Source organism: Xenopus laevis, chromosome 4S (genome assembly GCF_017654675.1).
Source record: "Xenopus laevis strain J_2021 chromosome 4S, Xenopus_laevis_v10.1, whole genome shotgun sequence".
Classification (NCBI taxonomy): Eukaryota; Metazoa; Chordata; class Amphibia; order Anura; family Pipidae; genus Xenopus; species Xenopus laevis.
Genome location: NC_054378.1, coordinates 75,287,649 through 75,311,052, shown reverse-complemented (window position 1 = coordinate 75,311,052; position 23,404 = coordinate 75,287,649).

Here is a 23,404-nt window from a genome sequence, read left to right as displayed (position 1 = left end):
ACTGTAACTTTCTTAAATTAGACACTTTTAGTTACAACGTTTGTACAAAGCATGCATAAGCTGACACGCCCCATCAAGGCAGTGTCCATGCGTCAGTCCTATCCTAAGTGAAAAAAATAAGCCTTGCCTATGTGCACCCAATAAGAAGGGTGAGGAGTGGCATTTCAGCTTGTTTGTTTAAAAATATTATATTTTTTGGGGAGGTGGCTCGCTCCTTAAATGCTCGCTCTCCCAACCCCCGCCTAATGGTGTCTTTGGAAGAGATCATGCTAAATAAAAATGTTTTCATCCATTTTTGTCTTAAAGGGATACTGTCATGGGAAAAATTTTTTTTTCAAAATGAATCAGTTAATAGTGCTGCTCCAGCAGAATGTTGCACTGAAATCCATTTCTCAAAAGAGCAAACAGATTTTTTTATATTTAATTTTGAAATCTGACATGGGGCTAGACATATTGTCAATTTCCCAGCTGCCCCAAGTCATGTGACTTGTGCTCTGATAAATTTCAATCACTCTTTACTGTTGTACTGCAAGTTGGAGTGATATCACCCCTCTCCCTTTTCCCCCCAGCAGCCAAACAAAAGAACAATGGGAAGGTAACCAGATAGCAGCTCTCTAACACAAGATAACAGCTGCCTGGTAGATCTAAGAACAACACTCAATAGTAAAAACCCATGTCCCACTGAGACACATTCAGTTACATTGAGAAGGAAAAACAGCAGCCTGCCAGAAAGCATTTCTCTCCTAAAGTGCAGGCACAAGTCACATGACCAGGGGCAGCTGGGAAATTGACAAAATGTCTAGCCCCATGTCAGATTTCAAAATTGAATATAAAAAAATCTGTTTGCTCTTTTGAGAAATGGATTTCAGTGCAGAGTTCTGCTGGAGTAGTACTATTAACTGATGCATTTTGAAAAAAAAATGTTTTCCCATGACAGTATCCCTTTAATGACATATTCACAAAAGTGTCTGTAAACTGTTCTTTCCTTTATCCAAAAATGAAAAGTGTCGGTTGAGTCGATATTTTGGCACCACCATTTTTACACCAAAAAATGCTTCCTCCACTTTTGTGAATTCCCCTCTATACTTTGACACATCGAATTTAAGAAATACATAGTGATATTTTGCGGATGTTTTTCATGCAGAGATTGAAAGTTAATTACTAAAGGATACACGGAGATGTTATACAGTTATAGGAAGAAGCATCACATGGAAAATGTCATTTTACCGTGGTTACTTAAATGTCTAATTTATTGTCAGTGGGTAGAAAAACTCCTGTAATATGAAAGATGAGTTCAGATTGTGAATTTACATCTCTGAGTAGTTATTATGAGATGATTTCTCTCAGTTCCCAGCATGTTCTTCTCTGTAGGTATCACAGAGGTTTGAAAGGCGAATCAGCAGGAAACATGTACCTTAGGCTGTTGGATATCTTCATTTCTCAGTATTTCTTATATTCTCAAAGGTTGCCTTTCTAATAGAAAACACTACACATCGTGGGGGGGGATGCAAAATTCCTCGCTCTTTTTCTGAGGAGGCTTAGGTTTCGATCTCAACATGTAACAGTAAGAGATTCGCACTACTGTGGAATTCATATGCTGCAGGCACTTTCACATTTATTCTGATCATAATTTACTTTTTGAGGCAGCATTTTTTTTAAAGGGGTAACATATTTTTATAATCAGAATTTATAGTTTACATTTTTTTTGCAAGGTTCTTTTAATTTTAATTTTATTTGATAAAAAAAAATATTAAATCACAAATGAATAATATATTCTAACATGGAAGAAAATGTTAAAAAACTAAAAGCACTTCCTGAGAAACTTCCCTTTTAAGAGTTTGTGCAGATTTTTTGTGAACTGGAGACTTTGCTTAATGATCTGGTTCTCGGGTCATGTACGGAGACTGGATTTAAATAGGCTGTAAATATTTCTTTGCTAGAGCTGCTTATTGATCAGACCTGGATGCAATTAAACAGTTGGATGGTCACAGCAAAACCTGCCTCTTTGCTTTGTAGTTATGTTTTTTGCTCAGACCATTTCATTGAATACAGCCAGATTCCAAAATGGCCATCATGTTTGATAGATGTTGTTTCACCACTAAAATATTCAGTGATACAATATTTATCATTAATAATATCACAAAAAATATGTGATGTACAGTGTAGGAGAACCAAGAAAAGGGCTGACAGAGACTACTCTGAGATGTAGTTTAACTGCAGAATCAGAAGAGACAAGCTGGTCCTCCCTGCACTGCTGCGGAGCACTAACACCCCACAGAGCAAGATGGGTTTAACAACTCAAAGAAGTTACATGACTCAATTATTGGCCTTCCCTCTCCTATTTTCTATTTCTTTCCCAATAAATCACACTGACATCAAATCCTTTGGGTGGAAAGACTGATTTATTACACAGTGCATTGTAAATAGCAACATCCAACAAAATACATATTAACAACCCATAATGATATCTCTTGAACTTATAATAAGTCACATGACCCACTACAGAGAAATCCCCCCTGCAGACACAGGGTCTGCATAAACCACTGCTGGCTACATATAACCCTTAACCTTGATCCCAAGCCTCATACTAGGCCTCATCCATTTAATGTTCCTAACACACCTGCTAACTGGGCTCTAACCGAAACCTATCCCAAGTCTATCTGTAAGAAAAACACCTGTGCGGCGGGGACGCCCGCCGCATGGTCCTTAGCGCTGGCGCCATGTTGTTTTCTAGGGCGCGCGTGGCATGCCTGCGCGACTCTTAAAGGCGCAGGCACGCTGTCGTGTTTGCGCCGGCACGCTGGTGTGTTAGCGCCAGCACGTTTTGGCGCACGTTTGGCGTGAATTTTGAAAACTATTTAAGGGCCATTTAGTGTACAGCCCTTTTGCCCGTGATAGAACTTGTTCTAGTGGTTTTCCTTAGCCTTGTGCGTCTGTCTTTGAAATTCTGATCTGATTATCAGTGTTTGACCCTGCCTGTTCCTGACTACTCTCCAATCTGTATCCTGACCCTTGCCTGCCTACGACAACTCTCCTGCTTAACCCCTTGATTGACTACCCGGTTTTGACCCTTGCCTGCCTGACGATTCTGATATCCGCTTGCCTTGACCCAGCCTGTCTGACCATCCTTCTGCCTGATCCTCTTGTACTGTGACCTTCGGCCCAAAAGACTCTGCTTCCAGCCGTGCCCCTTTGCCAGCCAGAACATCTCGCCTTGTTCCCCTCGTTAAGTCCAGGTGGCACCCAAGTAAGCTGAGGGCTCCTCCCGAAGCCAACGGTGGTCACACTACTGGTGAAGCCGAGCCGAGACCAGGGTGCTTGGCACTTGTTCTGGTATTGGGTGCCGGCCGTGACACTATCTCTCATACATGACCCATGCTTCACTTTTGTTTCCTTTCCCATTTCCTTTCCCCTTTTTTGGCTGCCCCTTTGGGAAGGCTAACTTTGCCCACACTGTGACAAAGCATACATGATACTGACACATGATGTGTATCCCCCTTTTTCTCCTATCTCTCCTACCACTAACCGAGCTCCTGAACTGCATTTCTTATAAACACCACCCCTAGCCATGGCATTAGTGCCCCTCACTTTTACCCCCCTCACTTTTACATGACCAGTGTAGCCAATTCTTATACAACATTCAAGCCATAAACTACTAATTATACTTGTTTTTCTTTATACTATAAAAATAATATCACTAGACATATGGAAAATATTGCCAAGACAGTCTTAACTTTCATTTAATATGCTCTTTCCAAAATTTGTCTTATTGTGCATTGCTATACTTTATCTAGAAATGCTAACAAAAACATTAGCACATATTGGTATGCCATTTTGGCATACAGAAGAAAGGGCCCATTTTATAGTTTAGCGGGTAAACATCCATAAGTAAATGAAATCACTTGAGTTTAATCTTATTACTGAGAGTTCTATCCTGTAATGTTTTTGTAATATTTTAGTCAAAATATTTATCAGTGCAATAATCTTGTTAACCTGAAAGGAGTGGGTGGTACTGTTCTAAACAATATGAAATACTAGCATGGTTGTTGAGTTACTTACAATTGCTAATTGGCTGCTAGTGGCAACTGCATTTGTGCAAGTTAGCATCTATGTTAATAAATAAGCCATGATATCTGTTTCCTTATGTAAGTTTGTTTCTGAGTCTTTATTTCTCTACTAATAATTATGAAGCACATTCTGTAAGTACTGTAGTTGTACTTGTGGACTGGACATTTTCTTAACTTTGTGGCTTAAGAGAGAAGATTTATTCTCAGTTTATACGTACCAACCAAATTCACCCACGACAAAATCCTCTTCACGGCAAAACAGCTTTTTAATAACTCTAAACAGTAAAATACTTAATTTAAACCATCCTTCTGACAGGGATGTAAATTAACTTGTGAATTAAATTACATTTAATGAAAAATATAAATACAGTCATGCTGTACATCTGCCTTTTGCTTCAGGGAAGAATGTTACTATAAAAAAACAAGCTCTTTTGGGTGAATATCCAACACTGACAGTTAATTTCGGGTTGTTTATATCAGTATATAAAGTGGTTTGTGGTTAGTTGTTGTACTTTCATAAATAAATATTCTGCTTGGTAATTCAGAAGCTTAATTTGAATCTGTTTTATGTGTTTTCTGGTTTAGGCCTTCAACAATGGTTCTAGCCCTTAGGCTAACCATACAGTATTTAGGTGCCATTTAGGTAACAGAAGGCGGTGTGCAAATTTAAAAAAAAGACTGCAATCATCATTTTTTTTGTACTTTGTACACCTTGGTTTTTCAGAAATGCCATAGTTTTCTGTGCTCTGAAAGGGCCATCCCTATGAATCCAATGCTGACTGCAGTAATCAGTGCTGTATTGGGATGGTGAGGGGGTTGGCATGTAAGAATTCCCCCTAGAGCAAGCAAATTTGACAGTGATGGAGTGATGGTCAGAATGTGGTCAGTGCTGCACATCTGGATTAAAGCCAGTGTCCCAAACTATCCTTATGCCGGCCATTCACTGAAATTCATATTTGTTATGTTGTGCTGAAAGTTACAATTGGTGATACCCAGTGACTTCACAACACCAACGCACCATAATGCTGGTCATCATGCCTAGGTGTGCAATGTTTCATTACATTTCTTGCATTTGCAATTTGACTGCCAGTCCAGACCATTGCTTCAACATTGACATGTATGTTGTCCCCCAAACAATGTAGGCCTCTAAACAGTTCATATTTAAAACCATTTATTTATATAAATAAACCATTTTCATTAAAAAAAATTCATCTGATTCATTTAGCTATTCTACTACTTAATTATACATTTTTCACAGGAACTAATCTTTATTTGCAAACTGCTTGCTTTCAAGGTTAAAACTCCTGAATGGTGTTTCCTTTTATTGGCCACTGCTGGGATTACCTGACTGGGATTAATGGGAGCTACAACATGAAGCTGGCCACTGCTCCTGTAGAAACTGCAGCAAAAAAAAAAAGTTGTCTTCTATTATATCGGGGGGGGGGGTACAATGAGGCTGTGACCAAAGCTTGAATATATTGTAGTACGTGTTCAAACAATGTCTGTTTTATTTAAAGGGGAGGGCATTTTTTGGTTATTTAAATGCACAACAATTTTGCAACAGGGCCGGGCCAAGCAGACCAGGCGCCTAAGCGCACTCAAACCCGACTGCACATGTGCCTGAGCAGAGGGGAGAGTGGCAGAAGGGAGGGAGGGGAGAGAACAACAAACAATAATAAAATGAATATTTAATTTTAAAATTTGACATGAGGCTAAACATATTGCCAATTTCCAAGGTGACCTCCTAGTAATGTGACTTGTGCTCTGATAAACTTCAGTCACTCTTTACTGCTGCACTGCAAGTTGGAGTGATATCACCCCCCCAGCAGCCCATCAGCAGAACAATGGGAAGGTAACCAGATAACAGCTCCATAACACAAGATAACAGCTCCCTGGTAGATATAAGAACAGCACTCAATAGTAAAAATCCAAGTTCCACTGTAACTTCTTCAGTTACTATCTATCTATCTATCTATCTATCATCTATCTATCTATCTATCTATCTATCTATCTATCTATCTATCTATCTATCCATCTATCCATCTATCTATCTATCTATCTATCTATCTATCTATCTATCTATCTATCATCTATCTATCTATCTATCTATCTATCTATCTATCTATCTATCTATCTATCTATCTATCAATTATCTATCTATCTATCTATCTATCTATCTATCTATCTATCTATCTATCTATCTATCTATCTATCTATCTATCTATCTATAAATCATACTGGATCCATATAAAAGTTCTCAGATTTCAAGCTCACCATTTATCATGCTGAGTACAAAAAGTGATAAACTACAACACAAATCACTGTGCCAGACATTACCCTTTTCATCACCATAAAACATTTTACACAGTTTGATGAATATGCCATTATGTATAGTTAGGGGCAGATTTATCAAGGTTCAAATTGAAAATTTACATTTTTAAATTCAAATTTTGAGTTTATTTTAGTGTAATACGACTAGGGAATAGTCCAAATTCAATTCGAATTTGAAATTTACTATCCCTTTAAGAATTCAAATTCAACTATTCGCCATCTAAAACCTGCCAAATTGGTGTTTTAGCCTATTGGGGACCTCCTACGATCAATTTGTCATTTGGTGGACTTTTGAAGAAGAAAAATTATTTTTTTTTTGTTAAAAAACTAATAGAATTTGATTGAATTTGATTCAAATTCAATTCGAATATGCAGGTCAATCATGCAGGTTTATAGGAGTTTATGGGAGTTTTTAGAAGCTCCCATAAACTCAAAATTTGAGTCTTGATAAATCCGCCCCCTTAGTTTAGAGTTTATTACATTTTGTATATAGTTTAGGGATCTAAGAGAGATGTCCAAGAATACATTTATGGCCACTAGGGTTAGGAGAGATTTAATTTCAGACTAGGCTTAGATGTAATTTTTACTATTGAATGAACACAGGTTTTATAGTTGGTTAGAAACTACCTCTCAGCATCCTTCTTGTTTTTTATTTTTGCAAAACAATACACAAATAACCACTTTTGTGGGGCGTACATAGTCTAAGTGGTTATACAGGGCTGCCATTCAGAAGGAAGCATATTCCAGTCTTTTGCCAATGTAATACCTTATTTCTGGAATTAAGTGTTTTTGCTAACCTTCAGTTACTGCTGTGCAAGTGAGATCATCATAATATAAAAACAACCAAAGTGAATTGAAAACCTACAATACAAACCCTACAATAAAATAGCATTTTACAGTGTACTTTCCTATATTTTTTTAACATATATAATATTTAATATATTTACAATATACTTTTACAAGGACACTCAATGTTTACACCAAAATGCATTTTTTCCCCAACTCTTTTTTTTTTTTCAACTAAACATAGTACGGTAACTGGATGGCTGCAATGACTCCACTGACATTGGCTCTCAGATTCCCGTTGTAAAATGTTTAGTCATCTCTTTAGCTGAGTGCACAGATATCTGATAATTAAACAGGATACCACAAGATATTAATTCCATTCCCAAGAAAAGAACAACAGGAATAGAACAGAGCACTTATGCACCAGACTCCGGTCTTAAACTTGAACTATTTCATAAAAGATTCTGCTTTTTCTGTTCTTTAATTAATTTTTAAATCCCCATTTGTCTGGTAACTAATTAATTGGTAGCATCTATGAATAGGTGCACAATATCTTTCCCGTTATGCCATTTAGGGGCTTGAAATCATTGTAGGGAGGGAGAATGTATTCACATTGTAAAACGTAAACTATGATAACTCCAAAAAAGAAGTAAGGTGACATCAAGGACATGTGTTCTCGGTCCAAATGTTTTGATTTGACAGCCCTCTACAGATTTGATTTTCTATGACCTTGAATATGGCTCCTCTGGGAGAACATCCCAAGCCTTCTAACCCCATTAAGTCACGTCTCCCTTGGAACATCCAGACTAGGTAAGACAGCTCTTAACAAAAAAGCAGCACAAAGTTGCATTCTGGAGGACCAGAATTGTGGTATAAACTATTACTGACAGAATCAAAATAATGAGAAGATGAAAAATCCAAAATGTTAGATAAGGACTCTTTGACTTATCTTCAATGGGAGTGATTATAGAAAAAAATTATTACTTTCTTCTCATGACCAGTACCAATAATGTTATGGTATAGCTTTGTATCTGGTTTAAGAATTCTGTTTTTAAACATATATGTGGGAGCTCCATCTTAATTTTCCCCATTGAATGAGTTATTTCCAGAAATTCATACCAATAACAGAATTTGTCAACTATTAACATTAACTTTGTATTTGTTAATCTCCTACATATATACATAATACATGTACGATTAAGGAATGTTTTATAAAAACAGTAACATTTGTGTTATTACTTTGCTATCTTTTTAAGAAGACACACAATAAAGAAAGATCATAATTACATAGTTAGTTACATAGTTAAATAGGGTTGAAAAAAGGCAAAGTCCATCAAGTTCAACCCCTCCAAATGAAAATCCAGCATCCATACACACACCCCTCCATAACTTCACATAAATTCTATATACCCATATCTATACTAACTATAGAGTTTAGTATCACAATAGCCTTTGATATTATGTCTGTCCAAGAAATCATCCAAGCCACTCTTAAAAGCATTAACAGAATCAGCCATCACATCACTCGGCAGTGCATTCCACAACCTCACTGTCTTTACTGTGAAGAACCCCCTACGTTGCTTAAAATGTTATGGTGATCCTCTTTATGGTTAAAAAGGTCCCCTGCTATTTGTCAATAATGTTCTCTAATGTACTTGTAAAGTGTAATCATGTTCCCTCACAAGCACCTTTTTTCCAGAGAAAACAAACCCAACCTTGATAGTCTACCCTCATAAATTAAGTCTTCCATCCCTCTAACCAGTTTAGTTGCACGTCTCTGCACTCTCTCCAGCTCATTTATATCCCTCTTAAGGACTGAAGTCCAAAACTGCACTGCATATTCCAGATGAGGCTTTACCAGGGACCTATAAAGAGGCATAATTATGTTTTCATCCCTTGAGTTAATGCCCTTTTTTTATACAAGAAAGAACTTTATTAGCTTTAGTAGCCACAGAATGACACTGCCCAGAATTAGACAATGTGTTATCTACAAAAACCCCAAGATCCTTCTCATTTAAGGAAACTCCCAACACACTGCCATTTAGTGTATAACTTGCATTAATATTATTTTTGCCAAAGTGCATAACCTTGCATTTATCTACATTGAACTGCATTTTCCAGTTTGCTGCCCAGTTTCCCAACTTAGACAAATTACTCTGCAAAGTGTCAGCATCCTGCATGGAACCTATAGTTGTGCACAATTTAGTATCATCTCTAAAAATAGAAACAGTACTTTCAATGACCACCTCCAGGTCATTAATAAACAAGTTAAAAAGCAAGGGACCTAGTACAGAGACCTGCAGTACTCCACTTACAACACTGGTACAATTAGAAAATGTTCCTTTTACCACCACTCTTTTTAGTCTATCGTTTAGCCAGTTCTCTATCCAGGTACAAATACTATGTTCCAGACCAACATTCCTTAATTTAACCAGTAACCTTCTGTGTGTGACACTGTATCAAATGCTTTAGCAAAGTCTAAGTAAATCACATCCACTGCTATCCCAGAATTGAGGTCCCTGCTTACCCTCTCATAAAAAGAAATTAAAGGGATACTGTCATGGGAAAAACATTTTTTTTTCAAAATGAATCAGTTAATAGTGCTGCTGCAGCAGAATTCTGCACTGAAATCCATTTCTCAAAAGAGCAAACCGATTTTTTTATATTTGATTTTGAAATCTGACATGTGGCATATTGTCAATTTCCCAGCTGCCCCAAGTCATGTGACTTGTGCTCTGATAAACTTCAATCACTCTTTACTGCTGTACTGCAAGTTGGAGTGATATCACCCCCCTCCCTTTTCCCCCCAGCAGCCAAACAAAAGAACAATGGGAAGGTAACCAGATAACAGCTCCCTAACACAAGATAACAGCTGCCTGGTAGATCTAATAACAACACTCAATAGTAAAAATAAATGTCCCACTGAGACACATTCAGTTACATTGAGAAGGAAAAACAGCAGCCTGCCAGAAAGCATTTCTCTCCTAAAGTGCAGGCACAAGTCACATGACCAGGGAAAGCTGGGAAATTAACAAAATGTCTAGCCTGATGTCAGATTTCAAAATTGAATATAAAAAAATCTGTTTGCTCTTTTGAGAAGTCAGTCTGGCAAGATCTGGTATGCATAAAACCATGCTGGCACAAACTAATAGTATTGTTATTTGATATGAAGTCCAGTATCTTATCCTTTATTACCCCTTCGAAAAGCTTTCCTACCACTGACATCAGACTAACTGGCCTATAGTTTTGAGGCTGAGAATGGGATCCCTTTTTGAATAGCAGCACCACATTGGAAATTCGCCAGTCGCTTGGCACCATGCCAGACCTCAATGAATTCTGAAAAATTAAGTAAAGAGGTTTGGCAATCACAGAGCTAAGCTCGCTAAGTACCCTAGGATGAATACTATCCGGCCCTGGACCTTTGTTTATCTTAACATGTTCTAGTCTCTTTTGAATTTCCTCATGTGTGAACCATGCATCATTAGTTATATTACTAGAATTGGGAATATTAATAATGAAACCTTCATTAGCTGGTTCCCAATTTGTGTAGATAGACGAAAAATATGAGTTCAGAATCTGAGCTTTTTTTTTGTTCTCTTCAACCAGCTGACCCCCCTCTGATATTAAAGGTCCCACTCCTTCCTGTTTCATTTTTTTATTATTAACATATTTAAAAAATAGTTTTGGATTCTTTTTACTGCTTACTGCAATATCCTTTTCCATATCAATTTTATCTTGCTTGATAGCTTTTTTTGCATGATTTATAGGCCTCCTTGTACCTTATAAATGATTCAGCTGTCTCAGCTAACTTGAAAGCCTTAAAAGCTTTATTTTCTTACCAACCTCAACACCAACACTTCTATTGAACCAAATAGGTTTTGCTTTGCAACAACATTCGTTGCTTACAAGGGGAATATAATGACATGTATATTTATTAAGCCGCATTTTAAAGACTTCCAATTTTTGTTCTGTGTTTAACCCTGCAAAAAGCATTTCCCACTTAATATGTTGCAGAGATGCCCTTATACTGTCAAAGTTTGCACGTCTGAAATTTAGTGTTTTAGTTACTCCCTAATAGAATTGCCTCTGCAACAGAATCTCACAGGAGACCATGTTAGGACCACTATTCCCTAAATGCTCACCCACGCAAATGCTAGAGATAAGTTCAGTATTGTTAGTTATTACAAGGGTGGCACAAATTAAGCGGTGGCATGGAGGACACTGGCCTCTGGTCGCCCTCAGGGCAAATCCGGCCCTGATTGTAGCATGTTCCCTATTTTAAAAAAATTGTGAAATTCACAAATTTGAATTCTGATAAATAGGCCATGAAAAATTCTTCTTAGAAAAGAAGAACTGATGGGAAAATCTGACCCGCTTCACGTCACAAATTCACGAAACAGTGAAAATTTGCTAAAATGCATTTAAGTCTGTGGGCGACAAATTTGTTTGAGTGCAAGGCAGTGCACCAAAATTTTTTGGCTGTGCAACACTTTGGAGTCTACGGGCATCATTTTTGTGGCAAAACTCGGTGGAAAAAAACTATATTAAGTTTAAGCAATGAAAGAATTATTTGCATTGCACATATTTTTTCTGTAAACAACTTGTTACTACATGTGTACAGTGTTTTGTGGTAACAGTAGTATGGTTGAAAGTATGCAGTCATCTCCTGTTGAAAGGTCGTAATGCTTTTTGCTAAGGGGGAGACAGAAAATATCAAGGGGATGCATTTTCAATTTGACGGAGCACCCCAAAAGCACCTACCGGGAACAAAGTGTTTTCCTCTGAATATTTATAAACTGCTGCCAAATTTGCTCTCCAGATTGGTCACTGGACCTCTGCCATTGACTTATAAATGAATTCGGCAGGTTTTAGGTGGCAAATAGTCAAATATGAATTCTTAAAGGGCCAGAGTATGATAAATGTCGAAAATCAAATTGAAAGTTTGGATACTTTCCTAGTCTAATTTGACAGTTTTGACCATAAAAAAATCAAAAATTTAATTTTCAGTTCAACCCTTAATAAATATTCCCGTTAATGAATAATGGCTGCTGTCTTTCAGAATGGTTCACTCGTTTTGAAGCAGCAGTTTTTATTGTTATAAGAGACCCTTTGGGAGGTGCAGATTGCACTGCATGTGCAGCGTTTATATACAGTGCATTTCACAGAGGATTACAGTGTTCCTTAAGGTTCTATCATTTGTTTTATAATATTTTGTTACATTTCCTTAACCATGTAAGTAAGTTCAAATTTTTATTTGGATTAAAAGTTATTGTGAAAGGCAACGTTCTTACCAACACTCCTTTTCACTGAATTCATTCTTCCCTTTCATAATTTTAGTTCCTATTTTGCAAATATTTATATAGTATATTAAAATGTAGAGTTTGCAATGAAATGTTAAAATTATTCTTTTTAACTTTCCCTCTAAGAGGGAGTAAATTAACATCTGTATTGTGTACATGGAAGTAAACAGTGCGTGCTGGATATTGATTTCTGTTTGTAAGGTGAAAATGGCACATGAGGGACCAACATGTCTAGGATTATGTAAATTTAGATAGACATACTGTATTCTCTTTTAGGCTGAGACTTGACAGGAAAATGTAATATTTTCCAGAAAAATAGACAGGTTGTTACATCAAAATGACTACAGTTTATCTGGATAAGTCGCCACTGTGTGCAGTACATCATAGAACAATGGCAAATGTATTATTTTTCATCAGTTGCTTAAAAGTCTATCTTGTAACTATTTACAATATCTGTCAGTACAACAAATTCAGGGACATAATTTCCAAACTCCACAGCTCTCAAAGTTAAAAAAAACCCTTTTTGCACCTTTAGGGAAAACCTCCTTCCCTGTAATCTCAAGGAATGTCTTCATGTTCTTGTGAAATGTCTACTGTGAATAAAGAGAGAATTAGTGAGATTATTATATTTATACATAAGGGGTGATTTATCAAGGTTTGAATTTGAATTGTTGCCATGATTAAAACATTTTTGCACAAAAACTCAGAAATTCAAATTATATTTTGAAAACTCAAACGTCTGGTATTTATTAAGCATAGAAAACTGGAAAACTTGAATGTAAAAATCAGCATCTAAAAGCTGGCGAGTTCATGTAGAAGTCAATGGCAAAATTCAAGCCATTTTTTAAATTCGAGTTTTTGAGTTATAATTAGTGATGGGCGAATTTGGGGCGTTTTGGCGAAAAATTTGTGAATTTCTGGAGCCTGGCAAATAAATTCACCCATCACTAGTTTTAATTTTAGTTTACAGTTTGTAAACTCATAAATTAGAGCTTTTTAAGCCTATAAACTTGAAAATTCAAGGTATTCAAGTTTTTTCATGACTGCATTCAATTGAGTTTTTTACATTCAGATTTTTTCATAAACAAGCAAACTTTTGAGTCAAATTTTGAGTTTATTCAAAGGAGGAAAAAACCATCACAAATTAGATTTTTGATAAAAAAAAGCCCAATAGTGTTCATATCCCCACTTAAGTGTCTCTTCTCTAAATTCATTTTGACCAGCCTTTCTTCATGAGTGAGATATTCCATCAACATCTTAGTCACTCTTTTTTGTATTCTCCAAATCATTAACGAACTGATTAAAAAAAGGAGACTAAATAAAGAACCTTCCAGCACACCACTTGCACACCACGTTTTCTACCTAAACCTGACTAGTCCCACCAAGACCAGTACACATTTGCTGTGTAGACAGCAACATTTATATGGGTCTGTATCAAATGCTTTATTAGGACATGCATCGGCCTAACGTGTTTCGTGCCTCTGTGGGCACATACTCATAGCCTATGAGTTAGTGTTCACACAGGCACACAACATGTCCTAATAAAGCCCTTTTAATTCATCAAGACTAGAGCTACTGCTTTACTTGGATTTTTGCATATTGAAAAAAATGATTGGCAACCCTTGGACTGGTGGTTGTCCTGGAGAGAAACCTTTTCATTAGTTTTACTATTGTATCATTAATCTTTTCAGTTTCTTCATCTCTGGACTTTTTATTTATTTTGTTTTTGAATAGAGCCACACACCAGTATTCGTGTGTTTATCTGTATCAAATGCCTTGGCAAAATCTTTGTAGAATACGCTGCAACTACTGCAACTTACTATATCATAAAAGGTAAGTCAATTCATTGTATATGGCCCTAATAAATCCATGCTGATGACTACTTATAAACCCATTCACCAGAATGCCATATTGAATGGCATATCTTATTAAAATAAATGAATTACAATTAATTCCTAACAACAACTGTCAAACTTAGACTTATACTTGCCAGGTTGAGACCATAAGCCATTATTAAGTAAGGGAATTACAGCAGCTTTCCTCCAATTCATTAGTACCATAATAAATGAGAGGTTGTTTAAGAAAATAGGCTGTAGGCTGTATTTACATTAATTTCGCTTATTTTGTTCAGAGACTGCCACTGGCAACCCACAAGCTAAGCCTTCTGTAATACTACAGAGTGAGATCTACAAGACTGGCTGTAGAAAATAATTAACATTATTTAGCGTGCCCTTTAAACAAAATATTTCTATTTTTGTGGACTGCCGTGGCCAACCCAAAATTGGGGATTGCTTTTTGCAATTGAAGTAATTAGTTCATTATTTTCTATTTTAGCCTTCTTGGTTGCTTTTTTACAGCACTTATAATTATAGGTAACAATTTACTCTTTATGTTGTGCAATGAAATGCACTGGTAAACAACACATTTGAATCCATTGAGCAAACACTTGTTGGTATGAGCCTTTAATAACTCTAGTTTTATCTTTATGCTCTAGTCTGACTGATGGAGGACAATTGAATGATAATCAACAGCTTATGTTGCCAGCAGAGGTGACACTCTCTGCATATGGCTACAAAAGGCTGCAAAAGGCTTTCTTGGACTCTGTTGAAGTTAATTGGCAGCATCTGCTGCTTATAACAATAGAGCAGGGGAATAGCTTCTTCATGTGCAGGGAAAAAACATAAAGTTGCTGTTATCTTAACCCACTAAGAGTAAGTGGAAACAGCAAACATATAATTACTGTAAGGTAGGCAAGCCCCATAATGCAATGTCTGAAAAAAAACACAGTGAACAATAATTTAGCTAACAGACTTACACTCTACAGACGTTTGTGCAATATGAGCTTTTGAGCTATACAGTAGATATAATTTTTTATAAACTGATACAAAAGCATGGGTATAGATATAACTCTATCTTGGTTAGACTCTCATTTAAGTGATTAACCGTTTGCAATACAGGGCCCTGAGTTCTCTTTGCGTAAGAAAGATAATGGGAACTGGGATTTACAGGGCTCCACTTTTTTAGATTTTAGTGCAATCCGACAAATCAGGCAAATTATTCAGTGGACACTGAACAAACGTGCTCGGGCAGTGAAATGTATCCATTGTGCAATTGTTTGCAGGGCCAAGCAAGCAGCTACCCACAGTTTGGCTTCAAATAGACAATATGGCTTGAAATGGTCTTTTTAGTTGATGGACAAGTCGTACATTTATATGATAGTTTCAAGATAAGCTTGGTCTTACAATAATGAAAAGATCTTTTCAAAATCTTAACATCTATTGCCACCTTAACTCATTCTTTCTCACCCAATCACAGCTACATCTGATTCTGCCAGTCTTTAAACATAAACCAGTGTATGGCTCCTGGTCATTCGGATCCCTTGTCCCCTTCGTTTATAGCTCCCGGGTTTTCCTTTCCACACAAGAAACATGCAAGAAGATCTTGCTTCAAACTGACCAATGTGTGATAGAGACCTTAGGGGTCATTTATAAACCCCAGAAGAGTGTGTCCGTTAGTACTGGCTTACACAAAACTTGGGCTCCTGGGGTTGCTGGATTTTTGTTCCTGTGCTAAGTGCAGAGAAGAGCAGCTTAACTATGTTGTTATGGCCTGCCTTAGGGCAGACTGTAAGGATAGGGTCCTGATGCAATTTGCAGTGCCTACCAGTCCCTACCTTGCTTGTGCAAATGATATGCAAGTTAGGGGGAGGCGAGGGTGTAGTAGGGTAAAATGTTGAGTGTATCATTCAAATGTATATGTAATGGTTAATGCAGATATTGTCAGGTATTCCACTAGGGGGAGCAAGAGGGTAGCTTTTGTCAGGAAGAGTGCCCAGTGGGTGGAGGATGGTGGAGGTGGAGGTTTCAGGCAAGGATTTGGAGTTGCATCATGGGAAGGAAAGAGGACAGCAAGCTTTGTGGCAGTTGAGTCATTCCCTGGAGGAGCTACAGAACTTAGATAGGCCTAGATAGTCAGAAGGCTGGTGGCAATTAGTACACTCTATCGGTTGTCAGATAGACAGGTGATTAGCTCGGGCAGCTGTGGTCCCTACGAGGAGGTAGTGGGCACAGTGTGCCTAGCGGGAAACCTGCCATTCATGTCTTAGAGGTGAGGCTTAGCTGGATAGTGTCGGCCAGGACCCAGGAGTGGTGCCTGTGAGAGCACGCCCCCCTGAAAGTGTGCAGTCATAGTGAGAGTCAAAGATGAAAGACCGGAGAGTAGAGCCCTGCTGATGACCTGCTGTGCCATTGACATGACCAATAAAGGAAGAAGTGTTTAATTGCAACTCTTGGCCTGTTGTGTCTCTATCAAGGTTTCCCCCACCCAACGGATGGTGGTTCATCACAAAGTAACAATGGGTAAAGAGCTTGGGGTCCCCCGTTACAAGGGTATGCCTATGTGCCTTCCCCAACCCACCTCTCTTGGATCCTCTGCTGACTAATGAAGTTAGAGCTAGATCCAAAGGCTTTGCAGCAGGTTTCTTTGCTCTGAAACTGTATCAGAACCGTGTCGCCTATTGAACACTGACAAAACAAAAAATGCAGTTGGCTTTAATGCAAATGATGTACAAGCTCTGTAAAATCAGTGTGGAATATGTTAGCGCCATATTGAAATGGGAAATGTTAATCTGTGTTCAGTTGCTAATGTGAACAATGCTCTGAGCTTGTTCTTTAACAGGTAAAAAATGCTACAACCCTTGACTGCTACCGTTATATTCCCCATTTTTAATTTCTGCAACTTACATAGATGGCTCCTTTTTTATTTATTCTTCAAAAACGGAACCCATAAAGCTTTCCCTGCCTGGAATTTTAAAGGTCTAATATCTGTGACTAGACATTACCAAAGTATATTTTAGTGGAGGAACTCTTGCAATAAAATTTAACTAATTTGAACATTTTCTTTCTTGCAAGATATGTAGCTACAAAAATCCATTAGCTGCATGTGCGCCTAGCTTGTCAATGTAATATGGAATATTCCTTCTTGGTTTTATTTACCCTGGTTTTTCATCACACACTGCCCTTCTTGTCTTCCCCATCTGTAAGATTTAGTATTTCACTTTTAAATCATTGATCAATGTCCAAAGCCACTTAATGCCAAAAATCAATAGTCTCTCCTTATTGGCTGGCAAAGTGTCTTTAAAGAGCAGCTGCACAGCAAAGAGGGGGTATGGTTGTCTTCCATGGCTTCATTTGCGGTTGCTATGCAATTTCTACACAAATCCAAATTAGCAATTTAAAAAACTAAGCACATCCTACACAGGCAGCTTTAATCTTTTTCCCGAACGTTAGCACCAAGATATATACATTTATTAGCCTGATGTTATTGCTCAGTTTGCAGTTTCGCCTAGGGAATCGTATCTCCCTCAAGGTCACAGGCACATTAGACAGTAGGAGCATCAAACCTAATGAGAAGGCTATGTGTGTTGGGGTAACTTTAAGGACAATGAACTCTAGGGGTCTGCAGTCACATATTTTATTTTAAACCAATTAACCAAATGAACTGCACAGTATTTCTGCTAAGCTTTATTAAAGCATAATGAAAAGAGGGAGAGAGAAAAAAAAATCATACAATCAATATCTTGTTTCATACAACTAAGGGATCTGATGGGCATTCTGATCAGCTCTATTTACTTTTTTGTGTTACCGTGGCAAATAATTAGAAATTGTTTATGATAAATTCTGTGTCTCTTCACTCCAGCAGCCAGTTGTTATGGAAATCAGATGCAATCAATGCCAAGGGACACTGTTGATATTTAGCATTAATTGCCGTCGTTATGTAGAACAGAACGCTTGGAATTTGCATAACTCTCTGTTTCACAGTGCTTCTAAGATAGCACGACCATTCAGTACTCAATGGGGGTCAGCTGGTGATGAGTGTACTAAGTACTGTGGCTACTAACTGCAAAAATGAAGCCAAATGCTATGATTGAGAGGTAGGTTTTCCATGCACTTGCTGCACCATGGGGAATGATTGCTGCGAAAAATGTTTTTACTAAATAAACAGCAGACTGATGCACTAGGCCACTTTCATCTAATAATGTAAAATCAAGAGGGCCACGATTTCATGACTTATTTTAATTTTTTAACTTTGGGGGTTATTTACTAAACTCCAAATGCCAAAAATCCGAAAAATTCATGTTTTTTTTAGTATAAAAACCTGATAATTTTTCGGGAATCATTATACCCCGAGGATTGAAAAAGTCTGAATTTAAATCCGGCATCTCAGACCCGCCGAGGTTTCATATAAGTCAATGGGAGATGTTCCAAAGATTTTTGTGATCTGCGCTTCGTGCAATAATCCGAAGATTTCAGGGTTTTCGGGCAAAAATCGGAAAGTCTTTCAGGTGGAAAATCCGAAGAATTTGTACGATTTGTATTTTTTTCCCGCAAACAAAATTTTCGGGAAAGTATATTAATAAATAAGGCAAAAAAACCTGTGCAGAGTTTTTTTTCAGAAAATATTGAGATAAATTCAGACTTACAAATAACCCCCTTACAATAAAGGTGTTAATAAATGCTCCAAACCACAAGCCACCTTATAGCTTAGATCTAAGCTATACCCTTGTGCTGTACTTTTTCTTCATTTAATAAGTGTCTAAGCCACTAATTGATCCACTGGTGCCAATTTGAATATTTAATATTGCAGTTCAGATACACAGAGTTTTGTATTTGAACTGTATTTTTTATGCAGAAGTCTCATTATCACTTTGTGCTTATAGAGCTTTCAACCTTTGTGTTTATGTATCCAGAGCTGGTGGACAGAAAGGGCGTGTGACCAGAATAAGTCTGGGGTGTCTGAGCCAACCTGGGCTGACACCTCAGGGGCCCCCCACCCCAGTCACACACTCTTGCCAAACATTGCCAGCCTTTGCCCCTCTCCACAAATTGCACCATACCTTCTACTTTCTTTTCTTGCGGGCAGTTGGGTGGGGGGCTGGAGTGGATCTGGTTCTGTGGGGCCCATCTTTTCTTTTTCGCAGTGTCCTGTCGGCCAAATTAGACCCTGGGTGTGACTGGATATGGGCAGCCAATGATCCAGAAGTTATATAGCATCTTCATTTGTACACTGATTTCTTATTTTCATTTTCTAGTTTTCCAGTTGTTTGTTGGTACAAAAGGATAAAATTGTGTAACTATACAGTTGTTTGTTGGTACAATTTTATCCTTTTGTACCAACAAACAACTGGAAAACTAGAAAATGAAATAAAGAAATCAGTGTACAAATGAAGATGCTATATAACTTCTTACTACATTTATATTATGCTGGCACAATGTAAACTAGTGCCAGAAATACAGATATATTGTGTCTGTCTTCAGAGATTTTATAAGTTCCAGGCTCCTCGCTGACCCCTGTTTACTCAAGGGTCTGCTATCTTCATTATTTGAGTTACATCAGAGGGGAAATTAAATTCACAAACTGGAGATTTGCAACTGCATTGTTCAGTCATCTGCTCTGAAAACAATACAAATGGTATGACTGATAAACGGCCTATTGTAAACTTACTGATGCAAGAAGGCCATGATTTCTAAAGTTCCTGTTAAACTACAACTTTGTCCTTTGATGCCATGTTTACTGTTATTTCATTTGCTACCTGAATCAGAGCACCAGAAAGAGAACACTGTTATGTAATGTGCATGTTGAAAGGGGAGATGAATCGGCATACTGCTTTGCTAGTGTTATATTTAACACTGTCCTTTGTGATGCTATAAAAGACATTCAAGGCACATTTTTTACTGCAGCCATGGTTATGTCAGACAAACCTGCAAGAAATTAGATCATCAGACAACCAGAAATCGAATTTGTTGCTGGCTTAACTAGCAGTAACAGGGTTAAATGTTCCATAAAACAATTTTGTACATGGTTTAACCCATTCAGGGCTCTCCCGCAGAACAATAACATTCAATTCAAGAAAATTCAATAATAATAATAAAGTATAGAGAAAATAACACATCCTCCCCACAATGCCGTGCAGCTCGCACTTGGCCTGTATTGGGCCGTTCCAAGCATGTCAGCAATTACTATTCCGATGGCTTGCCACTGGAAAGCTCTGGTTTGTATCTGTAGGGACACAGAATCCATTTGCTAGACGCCAGGGAGTCAGAGGCAGAGGCTGGCGCCAGTGAGGGAAAGGGGAAGGTGATTAATATGTCTTATAGATTCACTGACTCTTCACTTGTCTTGGCCCTGCCAGTAATTCCTATCCCCTGTGGATCCACCTTGATCACTGATAATGGAGGCAGATAGAAAGTTTGAAGATACAGGCCTCTCTCTGTGAACTGACATTACTCACTCAGATTAAATGAGTTCTGACCTCCTGCACCTGCTTACTGCAATGTTTGTTCTCTTGATATTGTGTCATTTAGGTACATAACTGTGTACATTATACAGAATATCCATTAACAGCAGCAAAAGAACATATGGTTATTTCTTTCATCTCTGTGTATGGATAATGTTTCTGCATTACAGATATACTGAACTGAGTTTTAAGCATTTTGTGCACTAGCTCACAATATCCCTCTTACCCAGAAGTCAGTGTACAGGGACTTCATAGCAAGCGACATAAAGCTTTTATTTTTATTAGTACTAGCTGGCATATGTACTGTATATATTGTCCCATTTCCTACAGATGATAGGCATATCTTGTGAAGCTTTGATAAGATCTCTGCAGCTTAACAATAACATATTTTCATTGGTACATTCATGGGAAATGTATTGTGTCTTAGAACATTATGGGGCACATTTTCTAAAACTCTTATATTTTCTTTACCTGGGAATGAATACCTGCAATTGTATAAAATGATTAATTACAAAGAACCAAACTAGCATATTCATAAGGGCTCTTACTCATGAGCGTTTTTACCTGCGCTCCCCTGCGTTCCGTTTTTCATCGTTCAGCCACAGGGAAGCGCAGGAATAGACGCATTTCATTATTTCAAATGGGGCTGTACTCACACAGGCGCCTGTAGGCGCCGAACGCAGGAAAAATGCAGCATGTTGCGTCGCAACCTGCGTTCGGCGCCTACATGCGCCTGTGTGAGTAAAGCCCCATTTGAAATAATGAAATGCGTCTATTCCTGCGATCCCCTGCGGCTGAACGCCGAAAAACGGAACGCAGGGGAGCGCAGGTAAAAACGCTCATGAGTAAGAGCCCTTAAGGAGTAATTCCATTATTGTACACCCTCAAGACCTGCCAGGACCCATTGCAGTCACTGGGAACAATTCAGGTGTTTAGGAAGAATTTCTGGAGTAAAACACGCTCTTTTTTATGGAAAACTGCAAATCTGAGACAATTGACAAGTATGAAACTGTGTTATTACTAGAATTAATTCATAAATTGCCAAAGTGTTCCATTGAGTTACAGAAGTATAATATATATGACTGGGGAAAGAAGTAAGGTTTGAAATGTCCTATCCTTCCCTATCTTTAGGTATCAGATACATAAATTACACATTTATATTATTCAGGGCTCTTAGACACGGGCGTTTTTGCTGGGTTTATTACATGCATACTGAGCGCAAAAAAGTATATATTGCATTTAAACGTGTTTTTTTTTCCATTCCAAGCGCAACCATTTGTTCTATTTATAGCTGAATGCACGTCAAGCACAAGGAAATGCAACATGCTGCATTTAAACAAACGAACTGAACTGCAAATGAAGTACAGTAAAACACAACTCAGAACACTCATGAGTAGTGCTGTAAAAATTTGCTGCGACAAAATAGTGTGTATAAATTGTTGCTCGTCAAAATCATTTTTGAACCCCCATGATTTTAATGCATTTGCACAAAAGAGTTGCGTGCATGAAAATTGTCGAGTGCTTTAAAAATTGCCGCGCAACAAAATTATTTTGGAGCTCATTGAGTTTACTGCATTTGAACAAAAAAAAGCTCATGTAAAAATTGTCAACACACATCAAAATTATTTTGACGCCCATTGAATTCAATGAGTTTAGCAAATCGAAACTGGACAGATTCGCCCATCACTACTCATGAGTACAACCAGGCAGACTATAATGGAATCAATTAGTGAATGTGTTTATTTTTGCTCAAACCTTTAAACGTGTTTTAAATGCAGAAAAACACCTGTGTGTAAGAGCCCTTAGAGCTGCAACTAGAAACTTCACTTAACTGCAAATGCAGCAGGGCTGGCTCTGGGCTGAAATTCCACTACACACTGTGATCTCTACTGGTTTTTATCCAGGCAAGGATGTTTTTATAGAAGCTGCATACTAAAATTAGTGTTATTATGTGAAATAAGCAGTACTTTCAGAGTGCATTTACATAGATACCTGTTTCTTATCCTTGGGTCCCCACTACAATATCCAGAATCTTCCAATATAAAATTAAGGGCCAAGGTATTCTAGGTGCTGTAGTTCAGCAACATCAGGGGTTCAATTTAAAGAACAGCCACATAGTTTAAGGTGACTGCAGTTTGTCATTACTGCTCTTAGGCATTGTTGCACTTGGCATTGGTGTACTTAGAAGTATTGAGCTCTCTTGGATTGTAAATAACCTTATACTCCCTACAGTACCATGTTACTGGCCCTTTAGTTTTTCCAAGATGCCTGTTAAGAGAATGGCATTATATAAGTCAGGGGTCTCCAACCTTTTTTTACCAGTGAGCCACATTCAAATGTAAAAAGAGTTGGGGAGCAGCACAAGCATGAAAAAGTCCCTTGCGGTGCCAAATAAGGGCTGTGATTGTCCATTTGGTAGTCCCTATGTGGACTGACAGCCTACATGAGACTCTACTTGGCACTATATTTAGTTTTTATGCAATTAAAACTTGCTTCCAAGCCCGAAATTCAAAAACAAGCACCTGCTTTGAGGCCACTGAGAGCAACATCCAAGGGGTTGGTGAACAACATGTTGCTCACGAGCTACTGGTTGGGGATCACTGATATAAGTATTACTCTTTATT